This window comes from Pleurodeles waltl, chromosome 1_2 (genome assembly GCF_031143425.1).
Source record: "Pleurodeles waltl isolate 20211129_DDA chromosome 1_2, aPleWal1.hap1.20221129, whole genome shotgun sequence".
Classification (NCBI taxonomy): Eukaryota; Metazoa; Chordata; class Amphibia; order Caudata; family Salamandridae; genus Pleurodeles; species Pleurodeles waltl.
The window spans coordinates 1023292506-1023312135 of record NC_090437.1 but is presented as its reverse complement, the minus strand read 5'-3'; positions in this window follow the sequence as shown (position 1 = coordinate 1023312135).

Genomic DNA, 19630 nt, shown 5'->3' with positions numbered 1-19630 from the left:
CTCTCTCCTTCATCTTTTGCAGTGCTTGCATGATGAGGGGCTGCTCTTTAGGGGGACTGGAATTTGAGGTACTCGCTCTAAGAGTCTGAGACTGTAATGCCGTTTCTTTCATTTCTTGTCGGTGCCATGAAACACATATCATATGTGCCTTGCTAGTTTCATGAGCTCTAATTGGTTCAATCCGCAACTGGTCACATCCACTTAAGAATGCATCATACTTTTTGTTCTTGTTTAGGATTATGTGGGGTGGTACAACACGGAACCTCAGGTGGTTCTTTTTGGTTTCCTTCTCCTGGCTTTTCTTTATCAGTGTCTTTACTTTTTTTGAATCCAAAGTTGAAAAGACTTTGCTGAGGCATATTTGCTGTCAACAGGACAAAATGATCAAGTCTTAGACTACTTGATTCAGTTTTATACTCACAGTCCAAAAATGTAGAGCCAGTTGCAACAAGTATTTCACATAGGAAACTCCAATAAATCTAGAAATAGTTTTCCAAACTCTAAGAACAAGGGGCTGAGGCAGGCGGCTGCACTCAAGCTTTATGCTGCTGTGGTTCGTAGTGATTTCCTGCCAAGTTGTGAACGCTCTGAGTCTGGTGCTACACTGGCTGCACAGTAGACCTAAAAACCAAGAAAAGATTTACACTAAGAACAAGGATGTGGGCTTTGGAAAAGCACAAGCTTACCTAAATGGGATTCAAATCTACCATTCATGTTACCATAACAAAAATTTAAAACCATTAGAAATGATGTATAATTGACTGCTTAAGAAATATACCTCTTGTGCTTAATATTCCTGCTAGAGAGAGAGATGAGAGTTTTCTCTAGTGGCAGCCATAAAGTTAGCATACAGGGTTAATAAACATGTCTGCTGTAAAGAACAGATTTATATATTTTACGTCATAGTTAAGTGGATAAGTAAAGCCAGAGCCTTTACAAGTGCTTTCAAACAAATTAATGCATGCGAAAGAGGGCATTGGAAAGATGAGGGGCCGGGTGGTAGTGAGGGAATCTGAGGTGGTCATGGGGTGAGAGGGGTACCAAAAAAGTCTGTTGCGCAGGGCGCCACCAGCGCTAAAGCCGGCCCTGAATTGACGTCACTGTATGAACGACGACAGTGCAGACAAGGTCAAATGGAGAAAATTGAGCAAATCCCAGCAGTACTTTTCGCTGGGATTTTCACATTTCATGACCTTCGTCATTTTGAATGTTTGCGCAACCCCACTGTGATGTTAAAGAAACCACATTTTTACATAGCAGAAAAATAGCATTAATTATTCAATATATAAGCAAAGACAATACAAAACGAACGCTGAGCAATCTTCTCTGTGCACCTACTTGTTTGATCTGTTTACCATATATGTCCAAGAATGAAACGCTGAGTCGGGCTTGCATGAATTTGAAATTGTGACTTCCAATCAGAGACAAGTGGGCATCTCACTGAGCTATCTCTGTGTGAGCCATAGTTCTCTTGTCTGCAAAAATAGGGAGCGCTTAGAAGCTGGCTAAATGACTCTGTATTATAAAACAGTACTTGTTATGTATAACCCATAATGCCCCACGTCCCTTCTCAGGAATACCAATTATAACCATATTGGACGGACACACACGTGGAAAGTGTCCAGCGCCTCGACTGCTCTTTCCCCTCTACTTCCATGTGTTTGGACCGGATGCTTGTTCAGCTTTGTCTAGCTCCACCTAACATACTATATTCAGGATCCTCTTTTATATGTTTTTCTGCTTAAAATAAATGAGCAAAATCATAGTGTCTCCTAAATGTAACGTCTTTTTTTTTTTTTAGGGTTGTACACAAATTACAAATGTACTGGTGCCACTAATGAATGAGTTTATTAAACATTAAACCACACCAGTAGATTAAATCAAAGTGTGTTTAAAGTAGAAAATAGTTTGCAGCTTTCTGTTTCAATTAGACAGGCAGTAGCTGCCTTTGTAGAGTGTTCTAGCCTCCCCGCCCCATGAAAAGGAAACTCTGACTGTATGATGCTTAAAGGAACATTATCCAGGCGGCATATGGTTTCCTACTCCTGCTTCGCCCCCTTTATCTTCCCAGGCCATTAGGCAGGGCAGGCCAGGCCAGGCCATCGTCATTACACAAACGTATGTACGTACTTGTAATGACGATGGCCTGCCCTGCCTAATGAACACACGGGGAGCAAGACCCTTGTTTAAACCTTTGCGTACCTTTAAACAAGTGTCTTGCTACCCATGTGATCATTAGGCAGAGCAGGCCATCGTCATTACACATATGTATGTACTTGTAATGACGATGGCCTGCCCTGTCCTGTGCTTAATTTGTGCTTGATGTTTCTGGTGCTGAGCAGCGCCACTTATTTTTGAGGGCCAGCGCTTATTCTTCTACCCCAAGCATTTGCTGAGAGCAAAAGACACATATGGGAAAAAGGGAGGAAGTGGAAAACGAAAAAAGCGTCACAATGGGAGAAAGGAGAATGCTGCAAAAGTGAGCTGAAGGGGGAGAGAGTGCCAGTGGCATTAAATTGATTGAAGAGATGACGTCAGGATTACTCTGCCTCAGTATACTATGAGCAGCACCGGGTTTAAGAGGAGGGCTTTGAGCACCGACACATTTTAATTTACAATTTTCGCTGGCCCCTGCCTGATCACACAGGCAGCAAGGTCCTGGTTTAACAGTAAATAAAGGGCCTTGCTGCCTGTGTGATCATTAGGCAGGGCAGGCCATTGTCATTACAATTTTCGCTGGCCCCTGCCGGGAAACATCCTGAACAACTAGGTCTAAACCACTACTTGCCTGAACCACTACTGCTAAACAACTAAAAAGTCTCTACAACTAAGTACTGAACAACTACTGTCTAAACAACAATTGTGCCTGAATAACAATTGCCTGAACAACTAATTTTAAGGTAAGGGTTTCCTTTTGGTTTTTATGGTTTATTAGTTGTTTAGAATATATATATATATTAGTTGTTCAGGCAATTGTTATTCAGACACAATAGTTGTTCAGACAGTAGTTTGTTCAGTACTTAGTTGTAGAGACTTTTTAGTTGTTTAGCAGTAGTGGTTTAGGCTATAGTTGTTTAGGATCTAGTTGTTCTGTCACATATTCGCCCCTGCCTGATCACACAGGCAGCAAGGTCCTGGTTAAACAGTAAATAAAGGGCCTTGCTGCCTGTGTGATCATTAGGCAGGGCAGGTCATCGTCATTACACAAATGTACTACTTGTAATGACGATGGCCTGCCCTGCCTAAATGCTCAGGCAGACAAACATTTTTTTTTTACACCCTCCGTGCAGCCCTTACCTCAATCTCCTCTGCTGCACTGCTTGAGAGTGACAGCAACTTGCTCTGCTCCTACCCGTCACGGAGACAGAGTGTTTGGAGGGGGCGGGCCACATATTTTTCAAGTGCGTCGCCGCAGGGGAGGGGAGCGCAGACTGGCAAAGCCCACGCTCACAGCTAATTATTGATTTAATGCCTTCTTGTCCGTCGGGCAAAATAGACATTAAATCTTACTGCCCGTGGTGAAAATCAACATTGCTCGGGCGTCGGGCGATATGATTTCCCCATTCCTGTCTTATGATTGTAATACATGTATGGTTTGTTTTCTTTCCAGCACCCCTGGTCCAAAAGCTACTTGTCTGATCTCCAGGATTATAGATGTATACCCTGTACTTGTTAGTACATACAGTATAGGCCCTCATTATGACCCTGGCGGTGAGTGATAAAGTGGCGGTAATACCGCCAACAGGCTGGCAGTAATTACCGTCAAATTATGACCATGGCAGAGAAAACTTCCATAGACAGCCAATGTACCACACCATCCGCCAGGGCGTTAACAACACTCACCACGGCGGTAGCCAACAACAGCCAGGTGGGAGAAAAAGTACCGCCCACCATATATTGACCCTTCAATCTGCCACGATTTCCGGGGCGGTACCAACGCCATCAAAACCCTGGCGGAAACACTGCACAGAAGAGCAAAGACTCACCATCAGAGACACAGGGATGAACAAAGCTGCCATAGAACCGGAACTGCAAGACTTCCCGATGCTCCTTTACGTCATGCTCCACCTGGAACACATATGCAGACAAAGACGACGACGGTGAGTACAGCCGTCTAGCACACAAGGGAAAGAGGGAGGAAAATGAGAGTGACAAACACACACGTACAACACACACCATACGCACACACCATACACACAACCAGCTGCAGACGAAAAACAATGGCACATGATATACGGCAGAATAATACAAGGACAACAAGAATGCAGTAATGAGAATGCATTGATATAAACAGCTACCAAATAAACCTATTGTACGAGAAACAGATATGTACAAATGTACACAAAGGGCCAATGCCCAGACCAATGTACTAAGTGCCCACATGGCCACAGGACACAGTCCAAGGCCCACCTCGAATCCTGACCTCATCTGGATAGAACTCTGCCGGGGCATCAGTTTGCAAGTGGGAAGGCACCTCAGGGGGTTAGGGGTGGGGGCACCTCAGCCGAATAAGGGAACAAGCCCACTGGTTCTGGAGGGGGTTCCATGCCCATTTCTCTTTGCTGGGGAGTGCAAGGTCAAGTCTCTGGAGTGGGTGACTTTCCCACTGGTTCTGGAGGGGGCTCCATGCCCATTTCTCTTTGCTGGGAAGTGCAAGGCTACAGTCTCTGGAGTGGGTGACTTCCCCACTGGTTCTGGAGGGGGCTCCATGCCCATTTCTCTTTGCTGTGGAACATGCTGACTGCTCCTGGAGGGGGCCCTTTGTACAGCAGTCCCTGGAGGGTAGGCATACATGGCTTCTGCTGGTGGTGATTGCTGCACAGCCAGCTGGCGGTGAGGGCCCGTGACCACTGGTGGTGGCGGTGGTAGTGTCACACTGACAGCCTACGCTGGAGGTGAGGGCTGAACTGTGGTGGCAGGTGGAGGTGCCTCCTGGGCAGCCTCTGCTTTACGTGAGGGATGCACTACCTCAGCTGGCGGTGGGGGCCCCGTGACCACTGGTGGTGGTGGTGGAGTCACCCTGACAGCCTCCGCTGGAGTCAAGGGCTTCTTCCCCTTCATGGCAGGAGGCGTTGTATCCTTAACCTTCCTGGCAGGGGTTGAGGGCTTCCTCCCCTTCATGGCAGGTTGTGCTTGTTCCTTAGCCTTCCGGGCAGGAGTCGAGGGCTTCTTCCCCTTCATGGCAGGAGGTGCAGGCTCCTTCCCCTTCATGGCAGGAGGTGTGGGATCCTTAACCTTCCTGGCTGATGGAATGGGATCCTTCACTTACTTGCCAACACAACTAGGTGGTGCCACCACTGTCCGCGTGGACTTTTTGCCTGAGGTGCTGGGCTGGGTCATTGCGACCCTGCTCTTACGGGCAGGACGAGGGGGAGGGGGATGGAAGAGGTCAAGTTGGGCAAGGAAAAGCTTATTAGGGACTGTGGGGCGGGATGAGGGAGGAGGGATAGTAGTGGAGGTTGAGGGAGTGGTTGTAGGAGGTGTATGTCTGCTGGATTTAGGTGCATGGGCAGTGTGCTGATGTGAGGTGGATGACTGTTGGGTGTATGAGTGCTTGCATTTGTGTCCTTTAGGAGGGGGGACAGACAGGGTGGGAGAGGACACAGGGGATGCGTGCATGGATGTTGTGGAGGTGTCTGCACATGAGGTGTGTGTGCTGCTTGGTGTGGTGATGCTGGTGGTGGATGTTGATGCAGTGCATGCAGGTGTGAGTGTGGATGAGATTGTGAGGGAGGGGGAGGAGAAGGAGGAGGGGGAGACAGTGGAGGCAGTGGATGTGGTTGTGTCTGCAACTGTCTGGTGTTTACGTGAGTGCTTTTGGGATGAAGTGCGGTGCCTGTGTTTGACTGTGCTACTCTTGGGTGTTGTCTTGTGTGCATGCTCGTCTGTATGTGTGCATGGGATGGGTTGGGGTTGAGGAGACTGGGAAGTGGTAGTTGGAGGAGGGACGCTAGGAACAGGGACAATGGTTGCCATCAGAGAGGAGGCCAGATCCTGAATCGATCTCTGTTGGAACGCCAATCCACCGTGAATGCCCTCCAGGAATGCATTGCATTGCTGCATCTGGGATGCCAGCCCCTGGATGGCATTCACAGTGGTTGACTGCCCTACAGAGATGGATCTCAGGAGGTCAATAGCCTCCTCACTCAGGGCAGGGCTTGAGATGCCTGGGGCAATGGTGGTGCTCACCCTCCTGGATGAGCGGGCACGGGCAACTCACTGAGGGGCTACTGGGAAGGTGGTGCTGGTACAGGGGTGGCGGCTGTACGTGCAGCTGGGGTGGTCACAGAGGTGTCGGCCATCACCAGGGAGCTTCCATCAGAGGAGGTATCTGAGTCTGTGTTGTCACCTCCTGTCTCTGCCGTGGTGCTCCCCTCACCCTCCATCCCACTGGTTCCCTCAGCGTCGGTGGACTCTGCCTCCTGGGTCCTGTGGGATGCAGCGCCCTGTGTTGCCGGTGCCCCTGCTCCTCCGCCAGATGATGGTAATGCACACATGGACAGGATGACAGAAGAAAATAGGGAGGGAGAGAGAAAAAGGAAACAATGGGTCAATTACTGCACCAACACCACAGTGGCACACACAGAACAGTCACACACAGGGATCAGGCTTGACACTATGCATTGCACTGCCAGTGATTTGGCTAGATGCCACGGCAAGATGAGGGCCACACACCGCCAACTGCACCCCTCCTTGTGCCCACAAAGCCCTGACTGACATGGAATGCTAACAAGCTAGGTTACGTGCATTTGCCATACACCCATTACCCTTGAGATGAATCACGGTGCGATGTCTGGCCTGGCCTTAGGGGCACCCACTTACTCACATCCACCACCTGAATCCCATGCCACCTGCCAATTATTGTAATAATGCCCACTGTACTCACCCCCTTGTGGCTGCTGTAATTCCCTCAAGCGCCCATCCAACTCTGGGTAGGCCAATGCCAGTATGCAGGCCTTCAGGGGGGTCAGGTTCCGACAGGCACCCCTTCCTCGTTGGGAGGCCATCCCCAGCTGGGCCTCCGCGGTCTTCTGTGCCCAGCGTCCCAGGTCCTCCCACTGTTTCCAACAGTGGGTGCTTCGCCTGCCATAGAACCCCTGGGTCCACACGTCCTTGCCGATGGCACGCCATAATCCCTTCTTTTGATGAGCACTGACCTGCAGAGGTAATACAGGCAGGAGGACACCATACAATCCAGCCTGTCACACATATGGCCCACCAATCCCGTTTCTGTCACCATTTGCACACACATCGTCCGGCGCACACCATGTACACCACCACAAGACATTCCACACCCCCCTCGATGACATAGTGCTTGCACACACATCTCCATACATCCTTCACACATGCATCGTGCTCACCTGTTGGTCTGGAGGCCCATACAGCAGTCCGTACTGGGGTAGGACCCCATCCACCAATCGCTCCAACTCCTCCGAAGTGAAGGCAGGGGCCCTTTCCCCGGTCACACGGGCCATGGTAGGTTCCAGACACAGGTCACAGCAGCACACGCAGTGTAGGTGTTCTCCTGTTGAAGGTCAGGAAACAAGTGAGGAATCAGATAGAAAATGGTGGTCACATCCGCGGCAGTGTACACCGTCACCGCCGGCATAGATCCCCATTGGCCACTGTACTCCATACAGCCCCATATTATCCAGTGAGGAATTGCACGGCGGTGCAAGACCGCCTTCTGCCACGACACCCAACGTCAGCAGAGTTACCGCACTTCCACCTGTCCCTACATACAGGACAGGTGGTTGTCATTTCATGGTGGTGGACAACAGTCATATCAAACTTAACTGCGTCACAGCCTAGATTAGCATATACCTCACCATTCCCAATGTCCCATCACATAAATGCACTATGTACATTGAGGTTGTGGTTCCATTGTTCGAATTGTGACAGCCTACTCACTCTTGTGTCCCTTAGATACCTACCGGTGCGGATAAATAGGTGGAGGAGACATACCCCTGTGTACAGACCCCTTGTGGACTTGGCTACACTGGAGGACAAGCACATTATACTCACCTATAGACTGGACAGGGCCACAATCACAGAGCTGTGTGCCCAATTGGAGCCTGACCTGATATCTGCTATCAGTCATCCGACTGGGATTCCCCCTCTTGTACAAGTGCTATCAGTGCTCCATTTCCTGGCAATGGGTTCTTTCCAAGTGACAGTGGGCTGGGCAGCAGGAATGTCACAGTCAATGTTCTCAATCGTGCTGGCAATAGTTTTGTCTGCCCTGGTGAAACACATGTGCAGCTACATAGCTTTCCCCCAGGTGGAAGATCTGGTCACTATGAAGGCCGGATTCTATGCAATTTGTATATAATAATCTACATTTACCCAATATTGTTGGGGCCATTGACAGGACACATATTGAGTTTGTCCCCCATGCCAGAATGGACAGGTGTTCAGGAATCAGAAGAGTTTTCACTCACCGAATGTGCAAATGGTGTGCCTGCCAGACCAGTAGATCTCCCATGTCAATGTTAAGTATCCTGGGTCTGTGCATGATGCCTTTGTTCTGAGGAATAGCAGCATCCCAAATATGATGGCCCAACTACAGAGGCACAGGGTGTGGCTAATAGGTGAGCCATGGTCCCCACCCACTGTATGTTAGTATACGCCTTCAGGTGTCATCCCCAAATCATTGTGTGATGCTAAATGTTGTCCCTCAATACTTGCAGGTGACTCAGGCTACCCAAACCTATTGTGGCTGCTGACCCCTGTGAGGAATGCCAGGACAGGGGCTGAGGAACGTTATAATGAGACACATAGGTGAACCAGAAGGATCATCGAGAGGACCTGACAGGTGGATCCCTCTGCTACTCACCGGGTAAGGTCTGCCAGATAGTAGTGGCATGCTGCATGTTGCACAACCTGGCCCTCAGATGGCATGTACCCTTTCTGCAGAAGGAGGAGACTGGAGATGCCCCTGTGGCAGCAGTGGACCCTGAAAACAGTGAGGATGAGGAGGCTGAGAATGAGGATGAGGCCAACAGAACATCATTTATTCATCAATACTTCCAATGACCCACAGGTGAGACAGTGCAACCGACCCTTACTCTGACTATTTATGTATTCTGTGTGGCTGTAGCATGATGACATTAATTTCCATTGCATCTCAATTTACTGTCACCTATGGCTTGTCATTTTACAGATGTTGGTGAGATAACAATTGTGTACTGATGTGATGACTACAGACAGCTACAGGTCCTTAGTTATATGCTCTCACAGTGTTCAGATCATTTGCACCAGATGTGACTGTTTCCATAAATGCACATTTTCAACACATACAAATACTAGTAGTCAAGTTGTGTTCAAGGGTGTTTATTGCAGTGCTATGAAATTGAGGGAAAAGTGCAATGGAATGGGGTGATGATGGAAGAAAGTCCAGGGTATTGTTCCAGTCTGTTTGTAGCACCGGTCCAGAATCCAAGGAGCAATAGGAAGGGGAGCAAAGGCAGTTTAACGTGGACAAGATGACTGTGTGGGACATAAGGGGGACAATCAGGAGAGTCTCATTTCCTGGCGGTGGTCTTGGCAACTGTCTCTGTCTTCTGTCTGGCTCACAGGGAATGTTTGCGGGGTGGTCCACCTTCTGCAGGAGGGGTGCTGGTGGACTGTGGGTCCTGTGGCAGGGCCTCCTGCCCACTAGCTGCAGCGGAAGTGGAGGGCTGGTCAATGGACTGGCTAGTGGTAGGGACCTGCTGCTGTGCTGTTGTCTCCCTCATGATGTTGGACATGTCTGCCAGCACCCCTGCCATAGAGATCAAGATGGTGTTACAGGCCTGCAAGTCCTCCCTGATCCCCTGATACTGTTCCTCCTGCAGCCACCTGTTCTCCTCCACGTTGTCAAGGATCTGACACATCATGTCCTGGGAATGTTGGTAGACTCCCATGATCTCGGTGAGTGCCTCCTGGAGAGTTGGTTCCCTGGGCCTGTCCTCCCCTTGGTGCACAACGGTCCTCCCAGTGTCCCTGGTGGCCTGTGCTTCTGTCCCCTGAACAGTGTGCCCACTGCCACTGACCCCAGGTCCTTGATTGTCTTGGGTATGAGGTGTGGACTGGGGTCCCTGTACAGGTGGGCACACTGCTGATTGACGTGTCCTTGGGACAGAGGTGTGGGTATGAGGGTGGGTGCTATGGTGTTGGGGACTGATGGGGGAGGCTCTGTGGTGGACTCTGAGTGGACTTGGGGGACCGATTGTCCAGTGGTCCCTGATGGGCCAGGTTGTCAGTCCAGATCCTGAAGTCCAGAGTTACTGTCATCACTGTGGGCACCTTCTGTTGGGAGACTGGATAGTCGTGGCACTTCCTCTCCACTGACATTGGCTGGGGCATCTGTTGAGATGTAAGTGATGTATTATGCTTCATGCCTCTGACATATTGTACATCCCTGGATTCCCCTCTATCGTTGCTGTTGCCCTGCCACCTTTGTTTGTGTATGGTGCTGTATTGTGTGATTATTAGTTTCCCTATGCTGTGCATGCTTTGGTGATGGGTGTCCATGCAAGACTGGGAGGGCTGTCCATGCATTAGTACGGCATGCAGGGCTTGGCATTGGGGTTTGTCATCTGTGTTGGTGCTGTGTGTGAGGGGTAGTGGAGTGATGGGAGTGAGGGTGAGGGGGTGTGATGGCATGCAGGTATGGTGGGTGATCAGTGGTAAATGTTGACTTACCAGTGTCCAGTCCTCCAGCTACTCCAGCGAGTCCCTCAGGATGCAGTAATGCCAAGAATTGCTCCTCCCATGCTGTGAGCTGTGGGGGAGGAGCTGGGGGTCCACCACCAGTTCTCTGTATGGCGAGCTGGTGCCTTGGTTCCATGGAACGTACCTTCCCCCATAGGTCGTTCCACCTCTTCCTGATGTCGTCCTTTGTTCTTAGATGCTGTCCCACGGCGTTCACCCTGTCCACGATTCTCTGCCATAGCTCCATCTTCCTGGCAATGGATATCTGCTGTACCTGTGCTCCAAACAGCTGTGGCTCCACCCTGACTATTTCTTCCACCATGACCCTTAACTCCTCATCAGTGAAACAGGGGTACCTTTGTGGGGACATGGTTGTTGTGTGGTGTGTGTTGGTGAGAGTGTGTTGAGTAATGTGGTGGGGTGTGTGATGTGGGGTGCGTGAGGGTTGTATGGGTGTAAGTGGTATGTGTGTATAGTTGTCTCTGGGCTGTTCGTGTCCATCTCTTGGCAGTAATTGTTGTTTGTAAAGGGTTGTGGGTAATATGGGTGTGTGTTTTATAGTGCTGTGGGTGGGTGTGTGTGGTGTGTGTATGAGTGTCAGGTGTGTGTTTTTAGTATTGACCAATGTGATGTTGTTTTGTATGTGGGTGTCCATTCTGAGTGCTGAGGTATGTACCACCAATGGTTTACCGCCATTGAATATCCGCCGTGGTGATTTGTGGGTCATAATGTGGTGGGCGTTGTTCTGTTGGCGTAACGGTATGAGTGTTGGTACCGCCACTTTAGCACTGACCTTTGGGCTGGCGGATTTGTGTATGTGACAGTATTCTGTCGGATTGGTGTGTGTGTCATAATATGGCAAACAGATAGTCCCCCTAGAACTAAACAATTTATAATAGCAGGAATATATGACATTTACAATGAATAGAAGTAGTTCTCAAAAAGAAGCTGCAGAAAGAATGTGACAAATAGAAAGAAAACATGCACGCACTTCAGAATGATAGACAGTGGCATGCACACACTACCCAAAAGAGTGTGTCATGACCTCAGCAATAGATCGCCTAAAAGGAAACTTAAGTCTTTTATAACATGGCCATGCTCAGTAGAGAGTTGAGCTTTACAAACTCTGTGATCAGGCTGCGTGCCCTAGCAACCTGTAAATGAAACAGCCATTTTTGAGCCTTACAATTTAACATTAACACAGAAAACAGTGGCTAAGAAGGATTCCACCTATACTCTGTTAATCATTGAGCAATGAGGGGAACTCCATTTTCTGATAGTGAAAACCTACCTGTTACATGGTTGATACATGGAGTTATTATCATCGGTCTGGTACAAAAAAATGCACTCACATCTGTTTCATTTCTGGAAATTTCCTTTATCTTACATGTGCATAAATGAAGCCGACCCTGTGTTTATCAGGTGCAGAAGTGCTCTAGGTCACTCGCTATTGTGTGATTCATGCATGGAACGTGTAACCCTTTGATGTCTGGACTGAACTGTTTCTTATTAGTAACTCCCATTTCATCCGTTCCCAGGCACTACACACTTTTAAATAATGGTTCTTATTTAATGTTAATGAAACATCAGCTGCTATGGGTGAGAACCCAGCAAACTTTATGTAGTTACGGTATTTAAAACCATACAATGTTATGGAAGAACATTGTACCCACCACCTCAACATGTAATCAAAGTTGCGCCTTGACCTAGACTTGATATGAAAGACATGAATTTAGACAACATCAGTAGATTTGTTGCAGTTTTACTACAAAAAGAAGTCCTTTTAGCTTCTGCATCACAAACCGACAATTTGCAGATAGCCAGAACTGAATACGTAGGCTGTTACAAGCACAATACCCAACCAATTTTGCTGATATCGTCCACACTATTTTTAATGCGGCCAGTACAGGTGATTATTTGCACGTTTTTGAGAGCATCGGATCTGATCCAGTAACGAGATTTAATGCTATGTTCAGACTCATTGCACCATTTTTCCACTCCCTTAAGTCTTTTGGAGGATTCCCCACCATTCTTCTATCCATCAGTTGTGGTGTTGTCATATTCCTCATGATCCAAAAAGGACATTGACAAAATGCAGCACATGTATCCAGCTGAAAAAAGTACCAAGAAACCATAGGACAATATCCAGGACATATAATGCAATTCATTGAGAGCTGCATTCTGTGAATTCGCAAAATGGATGCTTTCAGGTAAAACTTGTATTTTGTGCATGAACTGTACAACTGAAATTATACTGGAACTACATCTGGAGTAGCCCCAGTGGCTTATCAAAACATGGAAGCACTATTGCAACCACTGCGGTCACACCAGAAGCAGTGTTGAGCAATACATCTGCCCCCGCTGTAAAAATGTAACTTTAATGGACCAGCACTGCCCTTTGAAGATTTTCCAGGTGACAGGCTTGCACCACTGATGTAATTTGAACCATCAATTGAAGCACTCTCACCATCTCTGCGTGCTTTGGAACCATAACATCTTTGAAAATTGTCTGATCCATCCACCTCACGAGAAGCCAGTACCACACATGTGTTCCCATCCATTTCATCGATCACACATATACTGTCGGTGATCCTGTTATCATGGAAACATCTTCAGCTGACAACTTGGAGCAGATCCAACTAAGAACATGCACAGAATCCTATATCAAGTACAAAAACTGTATCATGAATCCCCTTGAGAAGAAGAGCTATCAATTGACTATTTTTCCTTTACATTTCTTTCCAAGCCACATTATTTTTCCAATTTGGCATATTCAGTAGCATGCCTGGTGTAGTCAATTATCAAAATGGATCTCTTCTTAATAGATGTTCTGACATGATAATGTCTTTTCCACATGATCAACCATTTTATATTAGTGTTTGAAACATTCAAGGTCTGTAAGAAAGTGTTTGTGCAAAGCTTATTGCATTCCTTTATCCTGTTTTATCCATGTAAGAGGGTAATTCCCAAGCAGGGATATATCTATTAGACACCAGAGAGGAAGAGGTCCACCCAGGCATGGGCAAGTATTCACCCCAAATTAAAAAAGAAGCAGTCTTTCTTCCCATCCTGGGAGGAGTGCTGACTGGGGTATTTACCCCCAATCTGCTCCTTGGGGGCAGAAAGCACGCTGGATTCCAAGGATATGTTTTAAAAAATTGGTAAGGGGCCAGCCTGACCTGACATTAAGCTACACCCTCACTCCTAGCCCCATCAGACATTCTGCTCCCCACTGGCATAAAGCATTCCCATACCCATGGCAGGCGAGAGGAAATGTGTATTCTTTGGGGCAGAGTTTTAACATGAGCAGGTAGAGAGAGTGAATGGCTGCACTGTTCATGCTCTGAGTCAGTCAGCATCCAGGGAACCCTACGAACCCTGGGCATTTTTGAAACCTAGAGAATCAAGTGAATATAGATTGATGTTGCTTGTGGATCCCACTTCATTTTAGTACCCTAAATGCCCAGCAAACATCAAACCTTGTCTAATGTCACACTTCTTCCACCCAGCACTCCCACATAAAAATGATACCCACTTGTGGTGCTGGGCATATTTTATGAGACCCATACAGACCAAACCAGGGACCATGTGAAGACTACATTGACTTTATACTATCACAATTTTCACCTGTTCCTGGTGCGGGCGATATATCCATGTGAGAAAATATGGGGCAAAAGGATGCAAATTTAACCAAGATACTTTTTGTAGAAAAAAGGTATGAAGGCTTAAGCAAAAAGTTTGCCAAACATTAAAAAGGAACAGCAGCTAATGGATTGCACCCTCCTTGTTTGGGTATGCTAAGTGTGTGGTTACTCAGCTCCAGAAGTGCATCACTCCTGGGCGGTTTCAGATCATGTATATGGAATCTGTGACTGAATGCGTACATCTTCAACGGGCCAATCTGTTGTTTCTCATTATTTTTTTGAGTAGTTTGGGTGTCAGATAGGTTTTGTGTACAATAGTTAAACTGTGTACTTGAACCTCATGTTTTGTGTTATTTTATGTGCATATGCTAGGGCTTCCATTCTCTAGCATGTACTTTTCTGTCGAGTTCCTTCTCCTACTCCTCCCTTAACCCTGCTAAGCTTTTTTGGTCATCAAAATGAGGGCTCTTTATAACCAAGTTACTAACTTGCTGTTGTCCCCTACTGTAAATAGAAGATTCATTACTTTGCATGTATAAGGCTCCATTACATCTTGCCCCCATTTTGCTTCTGTGGTTTTAACAACTGCTTCATAGATTAGGAACTGGTTAAATGGAAGGCCATTGTTCTTCTCTCAGAGTCTCCAATGTCCTCAGTTCGCCTGCCTCGAAGTAATAACTAACTGTAGTCATCCCCATCCTATACCCGGCATTTATTCTGCAGACAAACCCATTATTGTAAGAAAGTTTTGTTTAAGGCAAGGACAGTATAAGAAATTGGGTTACTGTGAGTGGGTGAAACCCTTGCCAAAGCATCAACCACAATCCTTGTCAAGGAGAGGCACATGCAAACCCCAAACTAACCTGTGCTCAAGACTCTGGTAGCTTGACACAGAGCAGTCAATCTTAACTGATGCAATGTGCAAAGTATTTATGCAGCACTTCAAACAGTAATAAAGTGAAAACACAACACAAGATAAATGTCACATCAATTTAGGAAAACAGAACAACGTTTATTAAATAAATCAAGACCAAAATGACACTGGAAATATGCAATTTTAAAGATTTAAGTGAAAATAGAGCCAAAAAGTCCAAAGCGCTACTTGTGTGTATCTGGGCATGTGAGACTGAGAGAGAGTCACAAGTTCAGGCAGACCGTGATGGTGCACGAGTCAAATATAGGGTCCAGGTTAGTCCTGCTGAAAACGTACCTTCTCAGTCCAGCGCAACGATTCCTGTTTGTGGTGGAAGGGGCCGCGATGAGCAGGGAAGCATTATGGATGGCGGCAGCTGTAGCACGAAGAGCTTCTGTGGATGGTCATCACTGCAGCACAAAGATCCTGTTTTAATTAACGGTGGTAAGGCCAGAGCTTTGTGATTGTGCTCCCTGCGAGCAGTCAATGTTGTAGTGCGAAAGGTCAAGTTGACAGAACTCCACGAGCGACAAGGTTTTGGCACCAATGTGTCTCTATGCGTTTGTGAAGAGCACAAAAACTTCAATTCTGCTCCACTGAGACCACACCAAGGGCCCAGAACCTGAGGGGCACCACTTGGGGGTCAGAGGGTTCCTTCAGCTGTACCTGGGTGGTGATTTAGGTGGTTGAGAGCCTGTTATTTCCCTGTGGCTCTGAAAAGGAGGCCAACAGACTAGCCCTTGGGGTCACTCGGCGAGTCCTGTGTTCAGGTGTGGGTTAAATCCCTCTGACTCAGACAGGAGGGCAGCAGGGCAGCAATTCAGCAAGGCAGCAGTCCAGCAAGGCAGTACTCCAGCGGGGCAGCAGTCCAGCAGAGTGGCAGTCCTTTAAGCAGCACAGCAGTCCTCCTTCCTAGCAGAGTCTCCAAAGGTCCAGAAATGTACTGAAGAGTTGGTGTCTGAGGTCCACTATTTATGCCAGGTGCCTCTTTTAAAGTGGGAGAAGCTTTTAGAGGTTTCCCTTGAAGTGCACAGGTTTCCTGCCTTCCCCTGCCCTGGTTCAAGACTAAAGACAGGGGCAGCCCTTTGTGTGGAGGCAGGGCACAGATTAGTCAAATGTAAGTAGAGCTGGGTCCAGCTCTGCCCTCCCATACTGCCAGTGACGGCCCGTCCAGGCACACCTAAACTTTCTATTGTGTGTGGCTGTCTAGGAGGAATATGCAAAACTCAACTGTTAGCTATTTTGACCCAGAGACAGGCTACAGGCACTAAGGGGGTAATTCTGACCCGTCAACGACCTCGGAAGCACCGCCAACAGGCTGGCGGTGCTTCCTCTGTTATTCTGACCGCGGCTTTACAGCCGCGGTCGCCCAGCCGGGTCCGGCGGTTATCCGCCGGATTTTCCCCGGCTGGGCTGAATCTCCATGGCGGCGCTGCTTGCAGCGCCGCCATGGAGATTCTGACCCCCTTCCCGCCATCCTGTTCCTGGCGGTAAAACCCGCCAGGAACAGGATGGCGGGAACGGGTGTCGCGGGGCCCCTGGGCATAGGCAGTGCAGGGGCCCCCTAACAGGGCCCCAGCAGGATTTTCACTGTCTGCTTTGCAGACAGTGAAAATCGCGACGGGTGCAACTGCACCCGTCGCACCCCTGCAACTCCGCCGGCTCCATTCGGAGCCGGCTTCCTCGTTGCAGGGCCTTTCCCGCTGGGCCGGCGGGCGCTCCTTTGGCGGGCGCCCGCCGGCCCAGCGGGAAAGCCAGAATGGCCTCCGCGGTCTTTTGACCGCGGAGCGGCCAAGTGGTGGTTCCCGCCCGGCGGGCAGCGCCCGCCGCCCGCCGGAATCGGAATGAGGCCCTAAATGTCTAAGGCAGGAACATGCCAACTTTGTAAAGTGACATTTTCTTTTTTTAAATATCTTTATTTTTATTTTATTCATAGCAATATTGAAACGAATGGAGACCATACAATTGAATATGTTTCTCACCGCAGTCCTGGACATAGTAGGTTCATAGACACAGCTTCAATTGTGAGATATACAGCATCATTTTTACACATATTCAACATTAATCCTTGTAGGTAATTAGTCACAGAACCCCTGGTGTGGAGCCCAGGGTCATTCTAACTTATAAGCCAACTAGTTCTAGTTGGTGTCTTGTGTGCAGGGGACTGTTCGCAACCCATAATATACCCTATATTCGCTTGAATTTACAGGGACAACCTCTGTTGCGGTATACAACTTTTTCTGCTGCCATATACATGTCCATACCTGTCCACCATTCATGTATGTTGGGTGTCTCATTCACCCACTACCAGGCTTAGTGTGCAAAACATAAGTTTAATTTGTGGGATGTCTATGTTGTTTGGGATTCCTAGCAGAATGCACTTCGAGTCTAGGGTGATTGGTGTTTCCAGTATTGCCATTAATTCTTGAGTTATCTCACTCCAGTATGTCTGGACTTTGGGGCAGTCCCAGAGAGTATGTAGGAAGGAGCAGTCTTGTGTTGCACATCTCAGACACAGTGTCGAGGGGGACCTCCCCATGTGGTGTAGTTTTGTAAAGTAACATTTTCAAAAATGGTAACCACAAATCTGACTTCACCATGAGAGGATTTTTTATTACAATTCTAAAGACACCAAACATGAACGGATTGCCTGTTCCCATTTGGATGTTACAGCTTATTAAATGTAATAAGGTAACTCCAATGTTATCCTACGGGAAAGGCAGGTCTTGCAGTAGTGAAATCATTTGTTACGAGTTTTTCACTACCAGGGCATGTAAAACTCAAAAGAACATGTCTTACTTTTTAGATCCATTGCACCCTGTCCTATGGGCCGTTTAGGGCCTACCTTATGGGGGACTTATATGTATTAAAAAGGAAGGTTTGGGCCTGGCAAAAGGTCTATTTTATAGGATAGAAGTTCAAAACTGCACACGAAGGCTGCAAAGAAAGGCCTGAGACATCTTTAAATGGCTACTTAAGTGGGTGACACAATAAGTGCTGTGGCTCCACTGTTAGGCATGCTGCACCGTCTAGGTGGCATCCCGATCGTGCCATCCCTTTAAGGGTGGAGCACATACCCTTTAAGGCTGCGCGCTGCACTGTGACGTCACTAGTGATTCCTCCTCCTAATATTCAACTATTCTGCTGTGGGCGTCCATGTTGGCGTTCTTCCGCTGCTCTCGTTGGCGTCTCCCTGTCTTCCTGTTTCCCAACCTTGCACCAAGCAATCGGCATCCTCGTTCCAGGATTTGAGCAGGTTTGTCCTCTGCAGTTGAGTTCATCAGGTTCCCCTTCTGCTGCACTATTGGATTACTTGGTAACCTGCAAAAAACAAAAAGACAATATTTAAGTGGCAATCTCTTCATTTTGGTAAAACTACTGAAACTTGTACTAAAAGATAAGGAAACACATATCTGATGGACTTTTGTGGAAAGAACTGGTGGTTTCAACTGTTTCTGTTTGCTACTGAGAAAAAGAAACATGATTATTTCTTGCACAAGGTTTGGTTTGATGAACTGATAAACATTGAGTATGTGAGGGGTTAATCATATTAAGGTCATCATATTATTATTTGCATAAGGTTTTGACAAACTGATGAACGTTGACTATATGAGGAGTTAATCATATTATGATGAACTGATGAATATTAATAATTCTAGGAGATGAACGCTGATTAGGGTTATGAACTATAACATGAACATGTGATATATTGTCAGAAGGATTGTTGTTCAGATCAATGTTTAGTTATTTAATATCCCAGAGTCCAGATACTCTAGGTAGGGGTTTGGAGACTACTGATTTTATATATATATATATGAAATGGGGTCTCTGGTTGGCAGTCAGGTTACCTCCTGTCCAAGCAAGGACCCTCACTCTAGCCAGGGTAAGTCACACACAATCCAAATGATCCTGTGCCTACCCTCTGGTAGCTTGGCACTGAGCAGTCAGGCTTAACTTAGAAGGCAATGTGTAAAGTATTTGTGCAATAAATCATACAATAACACCATATAGCACCACAAAAATACACCACACAGTGTTTAGAAACAAATATAATATTTACCTGATTAATGCAGGTCAAAACAATCAAAGATGCAATAAGTAAATGTAGAGATATCACTGAAAAGTGATATAAAGTGTCTTAAGTCTTTTTTAAAGCAAACAAAGGGGGTCATTCCTACATTGGCGGGCGGCGGTCACCGCCCGCCAAGCGGGAACCGCCGAATGACTGCACCGCGGTCAAAAGACCGCGGCGGCCATTCTGGCTTTCCTGCTGGGCCGGCGGGCGACCGCCAGAAGGCCGCCCGCCGGCCCAGCGGGAAACCCCCTTCTACGAGGATGCCGGCTCCGAATGGAGCCGGCGGAGTCGAAGGGGTGCGAC